The 26,933-nt window shown below is 45.2% G+C and overlaps 1 protein-coding gene and 1 long non-coding RNA gene across 2 annotated transcripts in view; one reads left to right on the top strand and one right to left on the bottom strand.

Annotated features, from left to right (window-relative positions):
• Positions 1–26,933, bottom strand: part of SETBP1 (SET binding protein 1) — a 151,484-nt gene that overhangs the window by 94,268 nt on the left and 30,283 nt on the right. The gene's annotated exons all lie outside the window — the stretch shown is intronic.
• On the top strand, positions 5,828–24,866 carry LOC103663712. The gene is made up of 3 exons (XR_568852.2): positions 5,828–6,069; positions 10,201–10,374; positions 24,587–24,866. It is a non-coding gene; the product is annotated as an uncharacterized LOC103663712 (long non-coding RNA).

A 26,933-nucleotide genomic window follows, 5' to 3' on the forward strand; every position in this document is an offset into this window, starting at 1 on the left:
GGGGGGGGGAGATGGGAGAGGGTGGAGGAAAAGAAGTCTTTTTTTCCTCTTTACCTCACGTTTCCTTTTTCCCTTTTCATAAATGCTTTTTACTGCAAAACTGGTGCTTTTTGCCATTAGAGCTAAAATAACCGTTGATTATAAATTGAGTCTAAAATGTCATGAAGATGCTGAATTTGCCTGAAAATCCAGCTTTTAAAGATTCCCATAAACACAGCAAACTGCGGGCATTCGGCACACCATTCGTTCAGCAGGAGTCTGGGAAGACGACACCGGCTCTCAGAGGCCAGCGAGGCAAAGCAGGGTTGAGGGCACTGGCCTCGTGGGTGGGGGATGAGTTAGATTCGTTCTTGCTCCTGTTGTGCTGCAGGAACAAGCTCAGGTCTGGGGTGGACAGGAATGGGCACAATGATGGTCCTGGTGTAACACAGTGGGTCCCCATGTCAACCCATGTTGACTGCTCTCAGTATCTCCTATTCAATCTGTGCCCTTGAACTTCCTCTAGCAGGCTTCCTGCTGAAGGTAACGTGGCACCTGTCACCTGTGGATGGTCTTCTATCTATTTTCTGAGAGGTGGTAGGAGAGAACTGTGGAACACTCAGGAGCACGGACTCAAGCTAAGATTAGAAGCACAGACTCCTGAGCTAAGATGACTGGGTTCAAATCTCAGTTGAGTCCAAGTCTTACTAGCTGTGTAACCCTGGGGTAGTGACTTAACCTCTGTGCCCCAGTTTCTTGCCTATAAAACGGGGATAATAATATACTTACTTCCTAAGGTCAACAAGCGACTCAATGATAACAATCTATGTAGAGCATATCGAACAGTGCCCGATGCATGGTCAGGGCTATCTCAGTGCTCACTGTGCAGCAGGGATTCCTAAGGGCATGCTCAGGCTCAGGAATTAGAAGGATTGAAGTTCAAATCCCAGCTTTGCCTCCTATCACCTGCATGACCTGAGACTTGTTTCTCTACTTCTAAAATGGGGAAATATGGGGGAAGTAACACCGCCTACCTAATAGCATTGTTTGAAGAATTAAATAAGATGTTGGTAAACATGTTATCCCAGAACACATAGTAAGTGTTCAACAAACTCCAGTTATTACTGACATGATGTTGTTGATTACTGCTATCACCACCCATCAGAAATGGGGTCAGAGGTCACTGCACCCTTTCCCCTCGTGATTTCCATAGCCTTTTTGACAAGAGTTTTAGCTAAAATTCCTGGGGTGTGGTTCTCCTCCAGGTCTGGGAGGAGGTCTCGGATAACCACAGTGACACTAACTAGTTTGAAGGAGAATCCAGTCCAAGCAAACTTACTGGTCATGATTCTGCAGAGTCATTCTGGGCCAAATGGCTGCTTGGTCTCTCCAGTTGTACCTGGTACCTTCCTGGAGTACAAATATCTCAGAGTGTTAGTCAATTGTCTAGCTGTTGTAAATTGGACACACATTCATCCACTTGCCTTTGACTGTCATGATTTAGCTTAATAGGGGTTTTCAGCTTCTCCTGCACGAAAGCAGAGAAAGCCAGACCTTGTACAGAGTGCTCACTGGGGTACTCTGGGGTGGGGTGCTGCCATGCTATAAAGTCATGGGGACAAGATGCACCGCCTATTATCTATGCCTGTCCGTGGGCAGTTGGCATCATTGAATGGTGACAGGTAAATCTGGATGTGGGCTGAAAAACCTACATTTGCCTCTACTAGGCAATGGTCTAATGTATCTGACTCGATTCATCGTAGAACTATTCATTACACAAACAAAAATTTAATTATAGATGAGATATGGGCTCTCACAAAGTTATAGAATCTCAGAGTTGGAGGGATGTTGGAGACCCTCTTCTCCTTTTGCAGATGAAGACAGTGAGTCTTAGAAGACAATGGGTTGTTTAAACACGTACAGATATTCATGGCCAGAGTTGTTCCATAGTTTCCTGACTCTGATCTCCAGCTGCTCTTTCTATTTCCCTTGACAGCTCCTCCACAAGCAGATGAGACGCAAGGCACTGTCATGAAACCCTCCGGTCTAATGTGATGCTCTGGGTCTCCAGCAAACCCACGCACTTTGCTGAGTCTTGTGCACCTGCTGGACCTTCCCCTTTGCTCTGGATTCTTTGAACTGCCTCCAAGGTGAGGCCAACCTGGAGCTTCTGCAGATGCAGCCTTGTTGCTGCACCATGTCTTTCAGACTTTGTGCCCGCCTTTTTGTCAGCTCCTTGTCAACTCTGGTTAGAGAGCTTGGCCTTGAACATTCCACTTGCTCCTTAAAGTCAGCACCTTCTCAGATACCTGCCTCACCAGTAACTGTTCTGGCAGCAGTTACCCTGAGGACCTCCTTCCTTGCCCCACTGGCTTAACCATGTCTCAGGCCAGGTAATTCCAGGCTGGTTTTCAGCAATTCCCTACACCCAAGAAGAGATGGGGGCTAAGGGAGCCAGGAGAGCCCCTCAGGGGCCATGCTGTTATTCAGAGGGCGCTGCATCCCAGAGAAGGGGGGCACCTTGTCCACACACTTGCCGAGGAATTACACTAACCATCAGGTAAAAATCTTATGGTGCAAAGCTTTCTTCTGCGGCCTCATGGGTGCTTGAGTACGTTAGGTCTTTTTCTCCCTGCCTTTGCTGATGATGCACCAAGACACAAGGCTTTTAAAGACAAAGGCATGTCCCACTGGCAGCTGCGGGTCAACAGAAATCCACTTTCTGTAACATCTACATTCACACTGATGGCTTAGCTTTACCTCTCCCTCATTCTAATACCCTGACAACTCCCCACTTCCCAGGTAAGGATCTTAATTTACTTCCTTTTTAGTTAATCAATCTGAGTTTCAGTTTTTGCTCAACCCTTAACTAGTGGTGTGACCTAGGCAAGTAACTTAACCCCATGGGCATCCATCTTTCTTTCTCTTACAGAGCAATGATCGCTCCAGGCCTGCTTACCTCTCCAGGATGCCCTGGGGATCTAATGGATGTGAAAACATTTTGGAAACCATAAAGCACTACGTAAATGCAAGTTATTGCCATTGCTTGATTGAGAACTCTTCTAATGATTTTGGAAAGTCAAGAATGCCGAACATACTCCCCATAATATCAGCATGAGAAGCAGGGATAAGTTAGGATAAGTGTTAGTTTATCTTCAAAAATCATATTCTTCCTATGCACTTACTGAAGACTCCTAAAACCTTACCACCCATCTTTCCCTGTCTTAGCTGAAAGGGAGGGAGGGAGGGGAGAAGGTGGGAGGGAAACTGAAAACAAAACAATAGCCCTCCCCACTCTGGCAATAAACTTCCAGCTCCAAAGCAGGTTTTATTTAGTGTGCTATAAAAACTGTCCTTTCTCCCATCATAAAAGGAGCCTGACTACCCAGCCTCGTTTCTTTGCTGTGAGTCTGCGGGTTGAGTGGGTCCCAGTTCTGGAGCAGGCTACAGTTTGCCCTCCTCCCCTCACCCCTACTCTCCCTCCCTCGCAGCTCTGTATGTATCGGGAAATGAAAAGCATTTTTAAATATTTTATTATGTGTGAATTTACAGGGGGAAAAAGTATACATTCTGGAGATGGAACTAAGATTTAATTGTCCCTCTGTTTTATGGTTACTGCCTCATGGGTATGTACCAGACAGCTTGGGTACTGTGGTTTTGAAAATAAAAAATCCAGGCAAGATTGTAGCAACTTTCTCAGCCATTAAACAGGCCCTGGAACGTTTAGGTCATTGTGGTGAAATAAAAAAAAAGAAAGAAAGAAAGAAAGAAAGAAAGAAAGAAAGAAAGAAAGAAAGAAAGAAAAGAAAAGAAAAGAAAAGAAAACCTCGCACAGTCCCAAGAAGGAAAAAGAGCTAAGCTGTGCCCCCCTATCTCTGAAGTTCTGTCGCTCCCTTCTCTCATGGTTCTCAAGAAATGACTGTGCTCTTCTGAGCCATCTGGGAGAAATCTGATGCCATACTTGAGGTGACTTACTAAAGAGGTACCTAGATGAACCAGTTCTCCTCAAAAGGCATGACCAATGTATTTTGGGACTCTGTTTCTCCCCCAAGGAGCAAAGGAGTTGGCCCTGAGACATCCCTGGGACGCGGTGGTGCAGGTTTCTTCAGAGTGAACCCATGCCCCGCTAAACTGGCAAAGTTGGCTGCCGGAAGGCAAGGGCAGTTCGAGACATAGTGGGCAGAAAGCATTAGGAGGAGTATCAGGAACCCTGATTTCTAGTGCACGCACTGCCCCTCTGGGCCTCAGCTTCCCCCTCCATAAAACAAAATGGCCAGTGTGATAGAAGATGTTCGAGGTTTATGTCGGCTCCACCATTATAAATGCTAAACCACAATTATTTTTAATTTAGGATTAAAGAAATAGGAGAAACCTCATTCTCTTTTTTTCTTTCAAATATTTAATTAATTAATTTGACACAGAGAGAGAGAGAGAGCGCACACAGGTGAGCACAAGCAGGAGGAGGGGAAAAGCAAGAGGGAGAAGCAGGCTCCCCGCCAAGCAGTGAGCCCGACGTGGGGCTCGATCCCAGGACCCCAGGATCATGACCTGAGCTGAAGGCAGATGCCCAACCAACTGAGCCACCCAGGCACCCCGAGAAACCTCGTTCCTGAAAGACATTAAAACAAGCTGAGGTGATTTTCTCTCTCTAGCCACTTCTTACAGGGTTTGTCTGAGCTGACTCTACAAAAAAATCCCGGCTGTGGATGACATTTGACTCCCTGATCCCAAAGCCTGTTTATCAGTGGGAAGAACAGAATGACAAGAGCCTGGAGAACTGGGGGCTCAGAGGTGCCTAACCTCCAACCTGGCATCATTTATTAACTAGATGGCAGTTGCCCTCTTAGCACAGTAGAAAGGAGGCCACAGTCTCAAGGGTCCAACATACATGACTGGGTCATCCTGAAGTTTTCCTATTTGTGTCTATCTGCAACCAAATAAAAAGCAGGCTTACAGGGATTTCCTGAAAAGCAGAAATTTGGCAGGAGATGGGAAAAAAAGAAAAAGGTCTAGAGAGTGGGTCTCTTTGGCAGGTACAGAACTTCTATAAACATAACCCAGTACCTTAGTTTCCTAACCCTCAAACCATTATTTGAGAGTTACTGGCTTACTTCCTTAAAGGTATCAAAGATACTTCCTTCTATTTTTTAGATTGCATTAGCTCTTGCAGGAGGCATTATGGCATGGTAGAGAGGCATCGTGGGTTCTAACTTACTTGGTATCTCATCTTCACTAATGACAAATTTTTGAAGCTCTGGCTAATTGTAAGGGGAGGCTAAGGATTCGATCATGCCCATAGATGGAAGAGAGCAAAGTGTGTGAAGGTAACTATTTACTTACTGTTCAATGCTGAGCGTTCCAGGCTCAATAGTGTGTCAACCAGTAAACTTTACTCAATTCTGCCTCCAAATGCAGTAACTCTGACTTGTCAGCGAGCTCAGAAATTCATAATTAATTTAAAGAGCATGGTTGGCTCAGGACAAATGTATCCCAATTAAATGGCCTAATGATTGTGAGTCAATGCCATGTAAAGACTCGATCGCACCAGGACACTTGCCTGTTGGTGCAGAACGCAAGGCTAACTCCTTGGTGAAATGGGCACACATATCTCTGAGCTCAGTTGGTTTGCCAGTTAAATAGGAATACTGTCCTTGCCTATTGAGTGCTCAGCCATATTGTGCAGGAGAAAAGGAGTTAATACGACACAAAGTACTGAGCTGAAATCTACACATTCAGGGGAAGTTACATGTCCTCTTGGTGCCCAGGGTGTCATAATCTTTGATCTTCAGTGACTCACTTCAGTTTCCTGTACGTTTCCCCTTACATAAAACCATTTGATCAGATGAGATGATCTCTAAAGTTCTTCCCTGCACTGCCATTCTAGAAATCTGAAGCATTGTGACCTCAGCTCCATGCTACACACTAACCAACATGGCAGCTGGCTTATGGCAATTAGAAAAGTGGCTCTTCTCAAGGCTGTGATAGTCCATGGTTTGATGATCAACCTGTGAAACCTCTGAGCCCGGATCAATTACCCTCCAGAGGGATCCCAACACTCTTCTCATCACTTGGAGAACACTATCATTTCTGGTAAGTACCTACCCTAATGCTTCTGCTTCTCCAATATTTTATAACTGGCAGTACCTTAAGCTAGAACGTGTGCCATGTAATTAGATTTCCTGCCATATGGATTCTGTGCCCCTTCAGCTTAAGAGAAGAGAGACACTTTACCCAGGGGTTGAAAGCAAAGCAATGCCATGTGTCTGCTCGTGGGGGGCTCACTTCAGCTAGGCAAGAAAAACTGTCATTAAAACATGGCCTTTGAGGGTGCCTGGGTGGCTCAGTCGGTGAAGTACCTGCCTTCAGCTCAGGTCATGATCTCAGGGTTCTGGGATCCAGCCCAGCCTAGGGCTCCCTGCTCAGCAGGGAGTCTGCTTCTCCCTCTCCCTCTGCTCCTCCCCCAGCTTGTGCTCTCTCTCTCAAATAAATAAATAAATAAATAATAAAAATAAAACAGAGCCTTTGTCCTTACTGTAGCTGTTTCAAAGAACTAGGGAAAAGAGATTTTTAACTGGGACACACACAGCTAAGATTCTAGCCCCAGGGAGCTGGGGGAGGGGAGGAAGAGAGAATTACTGAAGCTCTTTATAAAGGTAATTTGCAACCTTCAGCACCTTACATTCCAACAGTGGCTGTAGTTCACATGGTAACACTTGATACAACAGAAAATCTCTCTCTTCCTAGGATCTTGGTGGGGGTTCGTGGACATGGCTAGTACATACTTTACAAGAAAGACCATCAGTTTTGTGCTTCTTCTGGTTCAAGCCCTTGTTCTGGCTCTATAATTAATATGTGAGGGATTCTGGGCAATCACTTATGAGAGTCTCTATTTCTCTATTTGTCCATATGTATAAAATGGCATGGCAATGCCTTACACAGGGTTATAGTGAGGAACCCATGAGATCCTGGGAGAGATAGCTTATGTTCTCTTCATCTCTTCATATGTATGTGTTCTTTTCGATACTAAACTATAAGCACTTGGAAAACACGGAGATTACTTTAAGCTTCTTTATTTTATCTTTACATAGCAAAGTAACCACTTATGATTATAAGTCTTTTCTGGTTACTCTTTGACTCATGAATAGAGCTCAAATTCCTCTGCCAGGCTAACTGACATCCTGAAACACACGCGCCGCAGCAGACCCCATCATAAAGGACCCTCTATGTGTGACGCTGGCCACATAGTTCTCTCCACCCTGAAAAGCCGTTCTCTGTTTCCCTTGCATGCCTGGTTTCCATCTGGCGAAAGTCAACTCTAATGCCACCTCCTTCCTAAAGCCTCACAATGCCATTTATCCCTCTGTCTGCTGGGCTCCCACGATATTCGTTCTGCATATCCTACAGGACTTAGCGCAGCCAGCCTTATGTTACCATTCTCCCTCCTGGACTGTAAATCTTTTGAGGGGATCCCTTACAACATTTAGTACCTGCACTGACTATGATGATTAAAAAAAAAAAAAATTGAAGTGGCATTTCAGAAATTGTAAAGCACTGTTTGAAAGCAAAGCATTTTTGTTCTTTTGATCGCGGGCTTCCCCCAGTGCACAGACCTTAGTTTGGAAGTGCTCCACGCGGGCCTTCTGCTTTTCCTTTGGCCACCCTAACACAGCTGCTCCAAGACCTGCTGCCTCTGGAACACTCCCCCAACCCCCTCCCCCAGGTCCATCAGGCATGTCCAGCCCCCGGCACAAGGCTCTAGGTTAGCCTCCCAAGAATTTAGCCTCAAAAGAATTTAGCCCTTGACACCCACTACCAGTGATGCTGGGGAGAGTCAACTCCTTCCCCCTTCAAGTATGTGTGCAAGTTTTGCTACTAGCTTGGGAATTTACTCATCATTTATTACATTTTAGGTAGATTCTTCACAACGGGCCTGACCGTAGAGTTTGGAAATTGCCTTCGTTACTAAGTCCAGGTTTTACTGTAGAATTTGAGGTTCACTTTGAGAATTAAAGTGTCTTAAAATTGATGTAGCCCTATCACCTCCCTTTATGAGTAAGGAAACCGAAAACTAGAAAGGTCACCCAGCTAGTTAATGATAGAGCAAGGACTGAAACGTACACCTCAGACTCGTCAGTTTGGCTCAGTTTCCCCGAGACCATATCCCTGTTACTAGTAATGTTCTAGTAGGTACATTTGAGTGCACACGAGGACAAAGGGGAAAGCTGAACAATGGGTAAGCAAGCAAATCATTTGCAAAAAGTGAAGGTGACTGTCTCAATGCTGGGAACGATTCCTAGCTAATCTATTACAATATTCTCAAGACCTACGTTCCAGGGAAGCCTGAGTGGAGGAGATTTTCAGACTCCCAGCAAGTGGCTGTTGTCCTTGAGGGCTTGAACCCACGTGGCAGGGTCCTTCATGGCTGCTCCTGGCAGAAGCTGCAAACCACACTGGACAACCGCTGACAACTGTCAGCCACCCATATGATAATAAATCAACATGGGTATTATTTTTAAACCACTGGGCTCTTGCTATGCTTCTTTTCACTAACCTGCTTTTGATCTTGCCACCCTTCATCTACAGGCTTCTCCCTCTCCTGGGGGCTTAGTCAAAGGATAATCAGTTTTTATTTATTTATTTATTTATTTATTTATTTATTTATTTATTTATTTATTAGCAGGCTCCTAGCGGAGGAGCCTGATGTGGGGCTCGATCCCACAACGCCGGGATCACGCCCTGAGCCGAAGGCAGACGCTTAACCGCTGTGCCACCCAGGCGCCCCAGGATAATCAGTTTTTAAAGACTCAACCCAAGTCCATCTTGTCTCATAAACATTCATTCATTCATTCATTCATTCAAGAGACACTTTTTGAGCAACTACTAGTTGCCAGGTCCCATTCTAGATGTAGGAATGAAGCTTATACTCGAGTGGGGAGAAGGGAGATAGAAATACAAACAGAAAACTGTATACACATCTATATATGTGTTATACTTACACACACATACACATACGTATGTCTGATATATACACACGCATGTGTATTTCCATACAAGCACATGTAGTGTGTGTGTGTGTGTGTATGCATATATATATTAATTAATCGGTGGACATTAATTATTAAGATAAAAATAAAACAAAATTAAAACAATAATAATTAATTATTAAAACAAAAATAAAACTATGAAGACAAAGTTTAAAAATGGGAGGCTTTGACTGACACAGGCTGGTCTGGGATCCCCTTTCTGAGGAAGTGACACGCAAGCAGAGACCTAACTAAAATGGACACTTGTCCTAACAAGTAGTACATGTAGAGTCAGATCCCTAGTTCTCAATTCTCCTAGTGTATTTTATTTTTATTCAATAAATATTTACCAAGCACTAACTCCATGTAAGATTTTTAAAAAGATTTTATTTATTTATTTATTTATTTATTTGGAAGAGAGAGCGAGTACAGGGGGAGAAGCAGAGGGAGACGAGCAAGCAAACTCCATGCTGAGCACAAAGCCAGATACAGGCAGGGCTCGATCCCACAACCCTGAAATCATGACCTGAGCTGAAATCCAGAGTTGGACCTTAACCGACGGAGCCACCCGGGCGCCCCTCCATGTGAGATTCTGTGGGCTAGATGATGGGTACACAGTGGGAAAGGAAGTGGGCGTGGCTCTGCCCATGTGGAGCTCATGGTCTACTGCAGGGACAGGTGTCATTCGACACATGGACACAATAGCGGTGCTGGGACCAGCTATGGTGCCTCTGCTGCGTCTTTACCTCTGACAAAATCCAAAGTGGGGCTGGCAGGTAGCAGGCCCTAGGGGAAGAGGCCGCTGATAGCTGTCATAATCTCAGTTAATTGATCCAGGAAGAGTGAAGTTTCCACTAAGATGGCAATGAGGCCATCTGTGGGGTGCAGCTCAGACATCAACTCGGGTTTAAAGCTGATAGCTGGAATACAAACTCTCACACCCCCCTGCCATGTTCTTGTGGTCAGCTATTTCTGGATACGCCATTTTGTTCATTCTAACAATTCCGCGGATTACGTGAAGTTGAGCAAAATGGCCAGAATGGGCGATGTTCAGTTGCAAAGAACATCTGAGGCTACTTGGTCCAACCTGGGTTCCTTCCCTTGGCATCTCCGAGCAGCGGCCAGTCATCCGGGCTTCAACAACGCCAATAACAAAGCGCCCGTGGCGCTCACAGCAATCTCTTCCCTTTCTTGGCAGCCCGGTGGCTTGTTAGCGGTCAGGCAGGATCAATTCCATTTCTCCTGACTCCCAGTCCAGTGCTCTTTGCACTGGGAGCCTCTCACAGCAGGATCTACGTCAGGCCAAGGCTGAGGAGGCCTTCCGTGGAGAAGCCCTGGCCCAGGAGGGAAGCTGAGCCCCAGAGCACTCCAGGTAAGCCCGAGCCCCTCTTCCTCAGGCGGAGGCCCTCCCTCCACCCTGGTGAACCCTGCCCACAAGTGCGTGCCCCTGAGAAGCACCACCAGAGCACCAGGACCAGATCCCAGTGCAAACACACATTATGCAGAGGTACGGGCTGTCCCGTGGATTATTATTTTGAAATAGATGGTGTGTGGGGGTTCATTTAATCAAATTCTGACAACTGTTTATGGAGAGGAAAGTATGGATGGCTCGGCAGCACCGGGAAGGATTTTTGGCTTTCAAACGTCTCCTCTACTTCACGAAGCTCGCCAAAAATACAAGCCGAGGGCAGCGTGCTCCAGGCAGGCCATGGCGAACAAGTCCATGTAAGGACACGTGCGCTCCATGAGGCTCTCTGGGCGAGATGCGAACCCACAGCAGCAAGGGCAGGCGTGTTCAGGACGGCCTTCCTCTCCTCCTTCCTTCTCCACACCTGGCTCCCAAGAGTCCCAAAAGTCACCCCGATGCTGCAGTCAACCCTTGGGAGCGTGGCACCCCAGAGTCCTGCTGCACACTGGCTGTGAGTGCAGAGAGAGCAAGGACAGCAGGGCACCCCCCAGCCTCCATGTAGGAGGTGGACCCCGGCAGCCCGGGGAACAAGCAGGAGAGGGTGCGGAGTGTGCTGGGGGACTCTGAAATCCCTGAAGCTAGGAGTCAGAGCCCCAGCCCTCCTGCTGGGAGTGGCTGGGGAGAAGTCAAAGCGTTGAACCCTTTGCACTTACTCATGGTTGGGGGAAGGGGACAGAAGATAACTCACTCATTAACTGGGATTATAGAACCAGAGAGTTAGGCATTTTAAATATCACCTTACCCCATGCTTTAAAAAAAAAAACAAAAAAAAACCACAACTTTTTTTTTTTTTTTTCAGTTTTGTAATCTTTGGTTTATATGAAATCTCAGCTGGAACATAAACAAATAAAGAAGATAAGGCCTGAGCCTTATCAGAGGGATCAGAGGGCTGGAAATGCTCCCAATTATCCTGCACTAAATCATCTCTCCCCAGGCAATGGCCCTGAAGTGGACCCTACAGGCCCCTTGGAGAGCACCCTTCAAAACCACTGAATCAGTTAATCATCCTTCATTTTACAAATAAGGAAACTGAGGCCTAGAGAGAAAGGGCAGGTGCAAAGCCACCCTGCCAGCTCAACTGGCTTACAGGCACTTTGGCCCAAGCTCTTTCTACCCCACACAGCATCCTGAGGAGGGTGTCCTTCCCCTGACGTCCACTCAGAGGGACATTCAGGAGGTTCTCTGGAGAATGGGGCTACCTCCAAGCCATTACATCTATTAGTTTCTTCCTTTGATGGGGTTCCCTAGAGTCAATTAATAGAGCATGGTGTAGTCAATGAGTTGGCAAGTTGGCCAGTAGCCACGTGTTGATGAGGTCTGGGAACGAGGAAAGCAGCTCATTCGGCAAGTAAGTGTCACTGGACCCAGGATGGTCCACACTTTCTGGGACAGTTTTCACCCATAATTTCTCATGCCTCCCAACACCCCTGTAAAGTTCAAAAAGGAAGGAATTCTCAGTCCCATTTTATACTTGACGAAAAGTACAGCATAAAGGGCTCAAACAACTTCTCTGAGATGGAGAGAAGTCATAGCAATGTTGAGAGTTAAATATAGATTTCCTGACATAGTTTAGGACTCATTCAACCTCATTATACTGCTTGCTCTGAAAATATGCTCTCTACGTCTGGGCTGTTTCTTGGACACTTTATCCCACATTCCCCAAATAGGGTAACACCAATTCATACTGCATCTGCAGACATGAGGTGGCGTCTCAGTATCAGATTCCCCTGTGACCTGGACTGGAACCATATTGACACAAATTATGTTAGGAAATTTGAGGGTTTGAGAACTTAATAAATATTTGTGGAATGAAAAAAAAGAGAGAGAGAAATGGGGGGGGGAAGAGAGAGAGAGGGAGAGAGAGAGATGGAAGGAAGGAAAGAAACATCTGGGGGCAGCAGGCAGTGGATTTTTCTCTATGAGAAAACTCTGAGGAATGTTTCGTTGTGGAACCGGGATTCCTGGTCACACAAACTTCAGTCAGTCTGGAAATGGGAAATCAGAAAAAGGACAGGTGTTTGTTTGGACTGAGAACAGCACTGATGGGATGACTGGAAAGGGAAAGAGTGTGGCTGAGGGGAAACTTCTCGGAGTTGTCTACTAGGTTGGGATCCTAACTCCTAGGCCCTAGTGGGGTGATAGGGGATGAGTGTCTAGTCTCCCTGACCCATTTTCTTATCTGTAAAATGAGGATCACAACAGCTACCTTGTGGGCTTCTCAGAAGGACAGAGGAAACGAGAGGCATGAAGTGCCTTGCCCAGGGCGCTCAGTAAGTGGAGTAGGTGCATGAGTAGGACTCCTTCCCAGCTTCCCTTTCCCCTAATCTAACCACATTACACTTCAGTAAAACCCAGCTCTGGTATCTGCCTGACGCTTGCGCTTGATTCTTGTTTAACCACGTCTTACCTCAAATAGCTAGCATCTGACTGATACAATTAGTCAATACTGAACATGTGAGCCCTCTGATGGTGAATTTTATGGGTCAACATGACTGGGCTAAGGAATGCCCAGGGAGCTGGTGAACCATTATTTCTGGGTGTGAATGTGAGGAGATTTCTAGATGAGAGACTAGCATTTGAATCTGTAGACTAAGACTTGCCCTCACCAACATAAATAGGCCTCATCCAGTCTGTTGAGGGCCCCACTGTAACACAAAGGCAGGGGAAGAGTGGATTTGCTCTCTGCTCAACCTAGAATATCCATCTTCTCCTGCCTTCAGACACTGCAACTCCTTGTTCTTATACCTTTGGACTTGGACTCAAACATACACCATTGGCTCCCCCGGTTCTTGGGCCTTGGGTTTGGATTGGAACCCCCCGCCACCAGCTTTCTACCAGCCTCCACAATCATTGAGGTAACTCCACAGAATACATCTCCTTCTGTATATTGATGCATATCTCATTGGTTCTGTTTCTTTGGAGAACCCTAACACAAACCCTTAATAATTTACTATTATATTTATGGGTTTATATCTTCTTTTCTTCCAAACAATGCTCTGACCCCTTGAGGTCTAGGGTCACGCTCACTCTTAAATTCCCAGTGTTTAGCATAGGGCTGGGCACATTATTAAATACCTGTGTATACTTATTAAATGACTCACTGGTTAGTTGAATGTCTTGTACCCTCCACTTGATACTGTCCTTTTAACTGGAAAAAAAAAAAGTGGTTTTATAATGCTTCTCTGAGTCACCAAATGAAACCCCACACATCCTTTGGGGACTAGTCCTTGAGTATATTTCTGAAATCGAGAGAACTGCTTGGACAGCAGTCATCTGGTGCATAATGGAGCGAGGGAAGAAACAGTGGGCAAATGTTTCCTACATGCTCCTTTGAGGATGCCCCATTATATCAGGAATCTCTGGCTGCCAACTTAGGGATACAGTAGACAATATTTCTTCAATATATTATTTCCACAATTATATTCAAATCAATTTAATGTACACATTTACAATGCTGTAATGATATCAGTCACAATCTGAGCCATTTACTTAGTAAACTTTAATATTTTTTTAATGGACTCCTTCGCTGTCTATGGTGCATGAAGGAATTAAAATAGGCCTTGATTTCAAAAATCAGAGCACATTCCATGAGCCAGGTGCTAAGGCATCGATTGTCAGAATGTGATCCTGGGTAGTCTTGGCATAACAGTGCTCGGAGAAAGCTTATTGTCAAGATCACTAGGTTGGGAATTGAAGCCCAGTTTCAAGTCCTGTTTCTGTCGCTAAATTACTTTGTGTGTAACATGAAGGGATTAGTCATGATGACATTTTAGGCTCCTTCCAGATTTAATGTTCTAAAAACAAAACAAAACAAATAAAAAAAACCTTAACCCAGTCCCAAACCTGGTCTAAACAGTAACATCTGATGGCATCCCATTCTTATCTGTCCCTATCACTCCTATCATCATTTGATTGCACAGATTCTTAGGAAAACATCTCTCTCCTTCTATTTGAATCTAGAAGGTGATAGTCCACTCAAAGAGCAAAGACAGTGCCAAATCCATTCATTTACTGCCAACCTTTCCCTGCCATATAGAGAAACTGTGACCTTGATCCTGTCCAGGAAAAACAAACTAAATCAAACTAGAAATCAAACTTCAAACCTGAGTGTTGAAATGGCAAAACAAAATATAATGCATGATCTCCCCAGTCACTCAAGTGTACGCTGTGTTGCTAAGAACAGAATATTTCCTAGAGGGCAGGGCCTTGCTCCATATTAAGTTCTGTCCGTATAATCAACAGCTAATAGTGATGGTCAAGTTCTGAATGACACTCATGATAATGCAATTTTCTTTGAACTGACATCTGTGCAAAGCCTTTACAAGTAGCCAAAGGAAACCACACACAAAGAACATGAAACAAAGGCATGTCTTCGGCTGGGCTAGGGGCGATGAGGATAGCTTCTGCAGCTCCAGACACTCTGCTGCCAGCCTAGAGTCTGTCCCCCATCTAAGGACAAAAGCTACAGACACCATAAGGCCACGTCTGGGAACTCGTCCTGAGCCCTCTATTGTCTGGTTAAGTTCACCAGAATGGCATGCAAGTTCCCTACTGCAAAAGGCTGAGAAAGGAGTAGAGGGAGGATGGAAACAGAAAACAAACCAATGCAACCAATCCTCCTTAGTAACTAAAAATAGAATGGGTCCGGCCATAGTATTGTGTCACCCTGACCTTCACGCGGCCAGCTGTGGTCACCGTGGGCCACTCAAAGATGTCTGTGACAGCACACTGGAAACAACATTCAGTTCTGGGTTGACCATGGCGGAGACACACATTCTCCTTACTGCTTCAGTGGCACGGCAAGGCTCTAATTTGAATGGGTAGGGGCAGCCAGAGTGAGCTCATGGTCCAGCCCTTCCCTTGCTGGAGTGCAGGAAAACCACTTTCCTTCCTGCTCTAGCCCTTTCCAAGAGCATTCCTCTCTGTTCTCCAGGCCCTTCCTTCACTATGTGTTCCGGCCACACACACCACCCTTCAGTCCCGCCCTACCTCCACCCATGGTCTTCCCTGAAGCTGATACTACAGACTCCATCCACTTCTCTCCTTTCTCAGGACACCCACAGTGCCAATGGTTTGAATTAGGGAGTTTACACTTGAATCTAACCATGAGAGAGCCTTGAGGGCAGGAGCTCCAAGAAGCTCAAGACACGAGCCTTGAGACTTGCCTATAAATCTGTGCCTGCCCCATAGTGTCTGTCCCAGTCCCCGGCATGTAATTAGGCAATGGTGAATATTGGTACAACGTCTACTAGAGAAAAGACATGGGAAGCTGAACAGTGTACATCAGGCCCTTTATGATGAGGAATTCCACGGGAGAGCTCAGAGGCTCCTAGTAAGGGCTGGGTGTGCTGGGAGAATTCAGACATGTGAGGGAGAGCCCGGCGGGAGAGCATTACTGCCTAACGGTGGGAGGCCCAGGTGGGTGGCATCATTTCCACCCCTTTGATGAGACCCTGTTTTCAACAACGCAATTGCTTTGCCTTAGCACTGGGGAGATAAAGCTCTTTGTTTTGGAGCCCACTCATAATAAGAGAAGGGGGCTGAGGGGGAAGCTAGCTTTCAGGAAGGAGCCATTGTCAGCCTGAATGAAGGGCTCCTGATTTGTTAAGAATCAAAACAAAACTCGAGGGTGCTCTGAAAACAGTTGGCTGGCAGGCAGCAGACGCAGCTTCCGGTTCTAACCCGGATTCTATGGAGAGTCTTCGAAAGTCACTTAATTTCCTCACTGGAGAACATCATTTGTAGGGCAAGAGGGCAGCGCAATGGCTCTCTCAGGGCCCTTCAGCTCCCAATTCTCTGCCTGCTCTCCACTCCAAGACAGGTCCCACTTGGGGTGTTTGTGGTATTTCGGTGACTGTAGCCACAGTGAGCTACAGAGAACGGGGGCGATCATGGTGAACCAAAATGCCTCTTGGCACAGATACAGTTTCCCTCACCCTCACCTCAAATTCAGGGCCAGGCCCAATGGTGTTTTGATTTTACGGAAACGCTCTCTCACTTTTCCTCTCTTTTCAAAAGCAATCACACTTTCAGATAGCTGGTGTTACAAAGCAGTAATGCGGGTACACACGCAGGGATGTGGGGGAGACCCAAGGGCCATATCAATACCCACGGTACTCCTGGCATCACCCTCCCCATCACTTCAAAGCCTCGCAAATGCCAACCATGCAGAGCGGGTGGGGAGGGGGAGGGGGGGGCAACCCCGAGGCCTGTAAACTGAAAACGCACAGGACTGGCTGTGGCACAGTCAGAGCCTAGAATTCCCTGTGAAGAGGCACTAGATGGGATCTAAAAGGAGAAATAACCCCTTCTGGCTGCCGACAACATCAAATCAAACCAGAAGCTCTTGTGTGTACTTAGAGAACAAAACAAACAAACAAAAACCCTGCCGGTTTGCAGGCAGCCGGGGCAAGAGATTGCATTTCCCCTGGGAGGAGAAGGGTTGCCAAGAAGGACAGGAAGGCTTCATTGTCACAGGTACCTCCGACACTGACCTTGGCAGGACACCTACCTGCTCGCGGATATATGGGCATGGCGCTTTAACAAACATGGGGCAGAACGTTAATCCAGCTCAGTTTACTTAGGGGGAAGTCAGTCAATAGGTATATGCTCTGCGTAGTCCTGGAACAAGCTCCTTTCATCTTCTTGACTCCATCAAAGACACAAAGGTCTGGGAAAAGCGGGTTTGGTCTGAATGAAACAGCAAAGGGAGAAAAAGGGCCCCAAGAGCAGCTCCCTTTCCCTGGCCCTCCCTTGCTCTCCTCGCTCCATCACTGTCTCTTGAATCAGTCCTTCACGGTTAGGGTGACACCGAAGGGTGTCTTGTTACTACCAGACAGCGGTGGTGTTGACGGCGGGTTACACCAGGAAGGCCACAGAATGAAGTCAGCGCATCCTGATGGAGAGCCACCTGCTCACCATCGGAAACGTTCTTGGAGAGGACGAGGCACTGTCTGGGCACTGTCCCCGATGCCGGCAACCCAGAAGGCAGGTGCACCACTGCCTCCAGACCACCTCGTCCAGTGGTTATGAAATCAGTGCCAGCTCTTTATAAATACAACAGGAATTCAGAGAAGGGAGAGCATAGTGCGATCTGGAGGGGACTTGGAACATATTTCCTTGGAGCCATGGGATTTAGAACCTTGAGCGTCTTTTAATTTCTGAGAGCTGAAAGCTGATTCTGTGATCACCAGATATAGATAAAGTGATAAAATTTCATTTGAACCAAAAGAGACAAGAGAAAGAAATGCCTGGCAAACTCTGACGTAGTGTCTTTCAGATCAATCCTGGACATGTCTCCTTTAAATCTCCGTAATTCTGACCATGCCTTAGTTTTGTCATCTGGAAGATGGGGATAATAATAACCGTGGTGACTTTATAGGGCTGTGGTTATAATTACACAGCATACTGCATACAAAGCACATAACATAGTGTCCTACCTTCCACACACTTAGCTAATGTAACTGTGATGACATTAGTTACTCTAAATAGCAGGAAGAGGAAAGGAGAAGGAAGAGCTGTGGTTGGATTGCTCTTGGCTTCTAGTCGCCCTGAGTCCAGCTCCAAAGCAGGAAGGCTACGCCACTCTGTCCCAAGTTCAAAAGGGCAGCCTGCATGAGAAAACCTCACAGCCTTGGGCCTTGACCAAGATGGTCTCCCTTGTCTCACTGCTCTGGGTTGCATTCGGAGTCTGCAATCGGAATGAAAGTCAGCCAAGCACAGAGCCCCGGACTGGATCCTTGGATTCTGATCTATTCTAGTAACCGGTTTTGTCCCCCCTGAAGTGGGGTGGAGTCTGCAGGAGCAGGGAACTCCAGGTATCTCCAGATACCAACCTCTCAAGAGACAGACCCATTTGTGGTCTAATTCTCTATGTGCCGCCAGCAGCCAAAGAAGGTCTCCACTGCTCCTTATTTTTCCTTAGTGCCAATTGCTCCTCCTTTCTCTCTTCCCTGACAGTAACCCTATCCCACCTTTAGGTAGGTGAGGCCATTTCCCTGTACGGCCTCAGAATTTTGTGATTCTAACAGAGGGAGCCGGCAGCACCCTGGCTCCTGAGTAAACCAGCAGGGCGCCATCGCTTCCAGGGAGTCTAGAAGCAGGGCAGCGATCATGCCAGTCACGGCTGAACCATGCAAGCACAAAAAAGAAGGGCAAAAGCAGAGGTCTTTTCTGAAAATGATGATTAAAATTAGTTTAGTATCTCTTTTTAACTAGTTTAGTATTTTTTTTTAAAGATTTTATTTATTTATTTGACAGAGAGAGACAGCCAGCGAGAGAGGGAACACAAGCAGGGGGAGTGGGAGAGGAAGAAGCAGGCTCATAGTGGAGGAGCCTGATGTGGGGCTCGATCCCATAATGCTGGGATCACGCCCCAAGCAGAAGGCAGACGCCCAACCGCTGTGCCACCCAGGCACCCCTAGTTTAGTATTTTTAACACTTAAAGCAAGTTCATGTCCTTCAGGGCTGCACAAGAACTCCACAGCGCACCGGTCATCGATCTTTTTAAACAGATGAGAAAATGGAGGCCTAAAAGACCTAGGGCAGGACTCTCCCCCCCGCTTTTTTTTTTTCTTCAGAAACTGACAAGCTGATCCTAAAATTCCTGTGGGAATGTCAGGCACCGAGAATAGCTAGAGCAATCTTGAAAAATAACAAAGTTGGAAGTCTCACACTTCCTGATTTCAAAATTTACTACAAACTACAGAAATCAAGAAGCATGGTATTGACCTACAGACAGACACACAGATCAATAGAATAGAATTGATTGTCCAGAAATAAACTCTTACATGTATTGCCTATTGACTTTAGATTAATGTGCTAAGGTAATACAACAGGGAAGAAAATTCTTTCCAGTGAATGGTGCTGGGACAACTGTATACACCACCTATGCAGCAGGAGGAGAAGTAGTAGAATCCCTGTTTCACACCATATACAAAAGTTACCTCAAAATGGACCACAGACCTACATGTAATAGCAAAACTGTAAAACTCCTGAAAACATAAGAGTACATTTTCCTGATCTGTGGTTAGGCAAAGCCGTCTTAGGTACAGCACCAAAACACAAGCAACAAGAAAAAAAGGAAATAAATTGGTTTTGTCAAAATTAAAAACTTTTGTGCTTCAAAGGTGACCATCAAGAAAATAAAAGGAAAACCCACAGAATGAGAGAAAATATTTGCAACTCATAGATCTGATGAGGAACTTGTATTTCAGGATGTTTCCTACAAAATATTAAGACATGTAACTGAATTTAAAAACGCGTGAAAATTTGAATAGGGGTTCCTCCCCCCAAAATACGCATGTAGCCAAAAGCAAATGAAAAGATGCTCAACTCTCTCTCTCTCTCAAATAAATAGATCTTTTAAAAAATGGGGCACCTGGGTGGCTCAGTCAGCTAAGTGTCCGACTTCGGCTCAGGTCATGATCTTGGGGTCCAGGGATCAAGCCCCGCGTGCATTGGGCTCTGCGCTCAGCGGGGAGTCTGCTTGAGGATTCTCTCTGCCCCTCCCCCTATTCGCATGCTGTTTCTCTCTCTCAAATAAACAGATCAATCTTTAAAAAAAAGATGCTTAACATCATTAGCAATTAGGAAAAAACACATCAAAATCACAGTGAGATGCCACATCATATCTATTCGGGTGTCTATGAGTAAAGAAGATGAACAAGAGCAAGTGTTGGTAAGGACATGGAAATATGGAAATCCTCATGTGTTGTTACTAGCACTGTACCTGCCTTAGAAGACAATCTGGGACTTTTTCAAAAAGCTAAACATAGTTACCTTATGACCTAGCAATTCCACTCCAAGGTCTATATCCAAGAGAACTGAAAACACAGGTTCACATAAAACTTACACGTAACTGCTCACAGCAGCATTTTTAATGAAAGCCAAAAGTGAGAGCAACCCGAATGTCCATCAGCTGATGAATGAATAAAATGTGGTGTATCCTTATCATGGAATATTTTTTAGTCATAAAAAAGAATGAAATACTGATACATACTACAGCACAAATAAACCTTGAAAACATTATGCTAAGTGAAAGAAACCAGACACAAAAGGCCACGTACTGTGTGCTTCCGTTCATGCGAATTGTCCAGAACAGGCCAATGTAGAAACAGAAAGTAGGTTAGTAGTTGCTAGGGACTGGAGACGGTAGAGAAGGAAGAGTAATGGTTTATGGATAGAGGATTTTTGGCGGGGGGGGAAATTATGAAGATGTACTGGAATTAGATAGCGGTGTTGACTGCATCAATCTGCAAATATACTAACAATCACTGAATCGTACACTTCAAAAGGGTGAATGTTATGGTGTGTAATTATACTTCATTAAATCTGTTATTAAAAGCAAAATAAGAACTTAAGAGAATTACCAGGGTCACAGAATCATTGACCCGACAACCCAAACAGGATTAGAATAGTCTAGTCACTTAAATTAATTTATATTCCCATTTTCATATTCTTCTTTTGTGTCTTTTCCTGTTTCCTATCTTGTTAAGTTTAATCTATCTTTGAAGCCATTTAAAATCAAGTCTAGAAAAGAGAGAGAGAGCTATGAGTAAACATATAAAACTAATCCAGCCGAATTTTGGTTCCTAACACAACTCGGGACACTTCTTATTATACTGCATTTCTTCGTTCTTCTGAAAAAAGAAAAGGAGGCCACTTCTTTCTGTGCTCTGGCCATCTCTCTTGATGAAAGGGAGATCTGAAGAGTAGTTTGTTTAAAACTTTATCTTTGTGGAAGTATTTTCTCCCTTCAAATCTCACCTGGTGAACTAACTGTGAAAAAGTTGCTAGGAACGTGAAGAACACTAAGGAAACAGAGTGGATGCTAGTCACTTCAGCTGCTGCTGAGGCCTTCACCAGGAGAGGGAGAAGGTGGCTCCGAGCCACCTCCCTGCAGCCTTCTCCAGAGTCCAATTCTGGTGTTTCAGCCTCCTCTTAAATGAGTCCCAAGACTCACAAGCGGTCTCTACTCAGCTGGAAAGACAGAGACCGCCAGCGTCTCCGGGAATCTTGGCGCTAGTGACCTCATGGACACAAAGCCTGGATGCTTCCGAAGGAGGATTCAGAGGGTTCATCACACAGTGACTGACCTCTCCGGACCGCAGGATGGCCGCAAGGGCACGTGGAGAGGAAAGGGCGGCCAGGCGCTCATTCCGCCCCCGGGCTGCGAGCTCCGACGCTCAGGCAGCACAACTCCACGTCTGCAGGGATCAGACGCTAAACTGCAGCCCATGGTAGCACCAGCTCGGAGGGAAGGGGTTGCGAAGAGTTTTCCAAAAGCATCTTCCCATTCTGAGAAACTCCCCTGTCACATCTCCAGGTCAGTTCATTTCTGGGTGACTTCTCCTGAGTACTAGAACCTAGGGCAACAGAGCACCTCTGAAAAGCTTGATCGGGGAGGATGCGCCCTTGAATCAGGGCTGCAGGGACCCCAGCGAGTGGAAGCTGAACGCTGTGAACGCTGTCTCACTGACGCATCTCTGTTGCGTCAAGGCTGCAGTGCTCCTGGTGTTAGACGTGTTAGAGCCTTCGTGCCTTTGGTGTCAGACCCTCGTTGTCAGGGAACTCCCTCAGGACCCAGCATGGAAATCTGGGTCCTGGTAATTAATTAACTAATTACTTCCATCCATACATATTTACTGAATGTCTCAGATGTTATAGGCAATGTGACAGGACCTGGGGATACATATTTCTTACCCTCCTAAATTCTGTAAGAGTGAACATTCGAGCTTCTGGAACCGGAGCTTCTGGAGCCCTCCTCTTCTATTAGAGCTTCAGCAAACAAAAACGTGTTCCTCCACTTCTCCTGCCCAGGCCAAAGATCTCTAATTTCACTCATCCTTTCCTCTAGATATGCTTCTTGGACTCCCACCATCTTGGCTTGTCCTCTTTTGTTCCAGCACTGGTTTTTCAATATTCCCTTTAAATGTGGTACCTGGCCACTGCTGGAACTGTGTACTTTCCCAAAACTATTGGCTCTCTTACCACAGACTCTGATACTTCTGTTCATGGGGCTTACGTTTTCCTTTTACCCTTTTCATTTTGAAGTCACCTAAAACAGCATCAAAGATTGCTAGCTCTTCATGAAAAACAACTCCTCTCTTTCTTGGGCATGCTGTTAGATTATATCTTCCAGACTCCCTTTAGTTAGACGGCCCCCAGAATGAATTCTAGCAAGTGGCATATGAGCAGAAGAGATGTGTGCCATTTCTCAAATATTTGGAGAAATGGATACCCTCTGCCATGTTCCTTTTTCTTGTTTTTCTAATTTGATTCAAGGAGATAAGACCTTGGCAGATGGCAGAGCCACAAGATGGGAGGAGCTTGGGGCCCTGAATCACTACATGGAGACGTACTAATCACTGACCAGAAACATTTGGCCGTGAACTGTCACATATTTGTTAAGTCCGTCCAGCCTACCCTAACTAATATAAATAACCAGGTCTTCTTCCAGATTAACTGTCATCAAGTCAGACCCATTGCAGCCTGTGCCTGTGTGCTTAGCTAATTTCAGATAATTATAGGATTTTGCATTGCTAAGACTGTGCAAATGGCCTTAAATTTTGAGAGGATTTTTTTTTTTTTTTTGTAATATAAGCTTCATTTATAATGCAACTTGGCATCTTTCAACATGAGAAAAATGCTCAAAGGAGGGCATTTAAACCAACAGTGTTACACCTGCAAGAGCTGGGTGTTCAAGGCAAAATGAATAAAGGCTACAAACGCCCAGCCCAGAAGAGGTGAGCACTGACCCCAGGCACGGAGTGGCAGGTAGCTTTGTGTTTACGTTTTGTGTACACAAGTTGTCAGAAGTCCAGAAATCATATGCATAAACGAAAAAGTAGGCCACAGAGGGGCCATTCATTTCACCCTTGTCTTTTAAAAAGAGGTGGTGTCATAGATTTTGTAGCACAGATCCACGCTAAACCTGGTCTCTAAAGTAATTATATTTCCTGTTTGTAAGATTCAATTCTGCTAATTCCTTCATTTATTCATCCATCCATTCATCCATTCAGCAAATATGTATGGATAGCCCGCTGTAGACTCAGCACTGTAGCAGGTTTTACGCAGGATAATAAGAATTAGAAGATACGGCTCCTGGCCCAACAGACCTTATAATTCAATGTGGAGGCAAGCTATATATAAGGAAAAATAAATGAAATGTCAAGGATTAAATAACAACTTCAGACCATCAAATGAGCAGTACGGGTATTAAGTGTCAAAGAGTTTTCAGAAAGGAGATTGATAAATCAATTCAATTTAAGTAATACGGTATTCACTGAGCACCTACCATGTGACATTAGATGAATTTGTTCTGATGGTTGTTTTAAGATTTTAATTTCAATAAGCATTTATTTTGTGGCTAGTTTGTGTTAAGCACTGGGGACAAAGATGGTGTAGGAAGCTGACTGAAGAGAAAAAGAGAGTGAATGACAGGTGTTATGATGATAACGGCAATGGCATTTGTCCACTTCCAAAGCCTGGCCTATTTCATAAAGTCTTTGAGGGCAAGTGTTGCTCCTTACATTTCTTTTGTTTCTCTCTTTCATCATCTGAGTCACCTCCCTAAAGTCCCCCTTGGGCTCCCTGTAGCTTGGTTTACAAGCTCTCTCCCAGGAAGGCTGGTAAGTGAAGGGGATCCGCACTGTCGGCAATATCAGATAGGGATGTATTTATACACCTTCTCCTTGACATCTAGGGGCAACCAAAGGAAGATAAAATCCTCTGGTCTCCTTGAGTGAGACAGCAGGTGTATACATATCAGAAAGGCACTGCTCAGAGTAGGAGGGAAACAAAATCCTCATCATGCACCTAAAACTCACTTTTCACATGGAAATAATGGTTACAATGGAAATATCTGGTGTGAGTAAATGTTTAACTGATGTGGAATTTGTGTTCATGTCTTGTGTTGGGTAACGGGAACATGGTATGCACGGGACTTCCCTTGCTATTCGGAGATGCCTGCCGAAGTAGGTAGCAGTAAATGGTCAGGCTGCCTGGCATCGGTTTTTCAAATGGGTCATCAAATTTGGTAAATTTTGATGGTAAACAGTGTATGGATGTTCATCATATTCTTTCAAATTTTCTGTATTTTTCAACATTTTCACAGGAAAATGCTGGTTAGAAGATGCCTATTTACCATGTGTGATTTGGGGCAGCTCAAAGGCCACGTTGAAGGCTCCCCACCCACCTCCACCCGGCCCTAGTCCACTCTACCTCTGCCTCCACTTTCTTTGCCTCCAACCCAATTTAGCTGAAGGGTTTTATTCATATTAAAATGTTCACACGGGGCGCCTGGGTAGCGCAGTCCTTAAGCGTCTGCCTTCGGCGTTCTGAGATCGAGTCCCACATTGGGCTCCTCCGCTGGAAGCCTGCTTCTTCCTCTCCCACTCCCCTGCTGTGTTCCCTCTCTCGCTGGCTGTCTGTCGCATAAATAAATAAAATCTTAAAAAAAATAAATAAAATGTTCACATGGCAAACAGTGTTAGTAATTAGTCAGACTCTATTATGTACAAACGAGTGCCTAATATACATGCTGGTTAGAGGTGATGGAAGGAAAGGACATGAGAGTTTACATGAGACTCCTGTGTGAGAGAGAGGGAGAGGGAGAGGGAAAGCGGCGGGGTTTCTGCAGTGATGTAAATATGGTACCTCTGCACTATCCAATGTGGTAGCCATTAGCCACATCTAACTACTGGGTACTTTAAATGTGTCTAGTGTGACTAAAGAACTGAACTACGGTTGACCCTTGAACAACACAAGTTTTAACTGCATGGGTCCACTTATATATACTTTTTCCTTTCAATAAATACTGCGCAGTACTGTAAATGTATTTTTTCTTCTTTATGATTTTCTTAACATTTTCTTTTCTCTAGCTTACTTTATTGCAAGAATACAGCATATAATACATATAACATACAAAATATGTGTTAATTGTCTGTTTATGTTATCGGTAAGGCTTCTGTTCACCAGTAGGCTATTAGTAGTTAAGTTTTGGGGGAGTCAAAGATTGTATGTGCATTTTTTTTTTTGCAGATTTTTTATTTATTTATTTGACAGAGATAGACAGCCAGCGAGAGAGGGAACACAGCAGGGGAGTGGGAGAGGAAGAAGCAGGCTCCCAGCAGAGGAGCCTGATGTGGGGCTCAATCCCAGAACGCCAGGATCACGCCCTGAGCTGAAGGCAGACGCCCAACGACTGCGCTACCCAGGCGCCCCTGTATGTGGATTTCTGACCACATGGAGCCTCAGCACCCCTAGCCCCCTGTTGTTCAAGGTCAACTGAAATGTTATTTAATTTTGATTAATTCAAATTTAAATAGCCACATGTGGCTAAAGGCTACCATAGTGAACTATGGAGCTCCAAAGGGACATGAGCCCATGAAAGGGACATGAGTCAGAATAACTAGGTTTTATAAGTGAGTTGGTAACCAGAGAATGAACATTTCCTAAGAGAATTAAAAAGATATGTTAAGATATATCATTGGTGGGGAAAGAATGAAAGAGGAAAAGTAGTGGTTCTTAATGGTCCATACTACTAGGAATGCTTGTCCCTGGGTACTATTTCTAATTGGTCAAGTCACAATTATTGCAAAGCAGATCAGCCCAATGTCAAATCTCTCCATATTGTTTATACATACAGCATATATATGTAGTAAATGATGGGCTATTATGACAGGACAGGTGGATTCTAGGAGGTGGGATACATCAATCCTCAGGATCTTTCCAGGCCTACTGAGTCGGTCAAATGCCACAGGCAAGGGGTCATGTCACCCACTTCTCTACCTTGCTTACCCCCATCTCTACCAAAAGCTCAAGAGGAAAAGGCTGCCTCCCACAACCATGAACCGAAGAGCTGCCCCTCCAGGGCACAGAAGTCACTCCCCTGCAGAAAGATGATGCTAGAAACACAAAGGATCAGGAAAAGACTCAATTCATGAGATAGGTCTGTTTGGCCTCAAAAGCTAGAATCTCCAAAGTCTATCTTCTGCCAACTTGATGTATTTATTTTTTTCAGCTTTTCAGTGTCATCTCTCCCGCCTGAACAAAGGACAAGAAAGTGCAGTCTCATCCCAGAACAGACAGAATGGCACAAAGCAGTTGATGTTGCACACTAATGCAGACCCCGGGATAAATCCTCATGCTGGGAGGGGTAAGATGGGAAGGAGGGAACCTAGCAAAGTGAGAGGCAGCTAATGCCCCCAAAAGCAAGAGAATTAAACTAAAATAACATTATTAGCTCAAGTGAGAAGGGGAATCTTCTCAGGGTGTCAGATTAAACAGTTTTGCTCAGTTTTATGTATTTAAGACCCATGTGCACTTTATGGCCTTTGTGGAGTTTAGTGGATTCATATGTTAAATTAAAACATGGGGGCAGAGGAAGGATTGTGATTGTTTCTAGTATTTCTTGACAGAATACAAGGGGCCCTGGACTCACATTTGGGCAGACCGGCCTC

This window comes from Ursus maritimus, unplaced genomic scaffold (assembly GCF_017311325.1).
Source record: "Ursus maritimus isolate PB19 unplaced genomic scaffold, ASM1731132v1 scaffold_18, whole genome shotgun sequence".
In the NCBI taxonomy this organism is placed as follows: domain Eukaryota; kingdom Metazoa; phylum Chordata; class Mammalia; order Carnivora; family Ursidae; genus Ursus; species Ursus maritimus.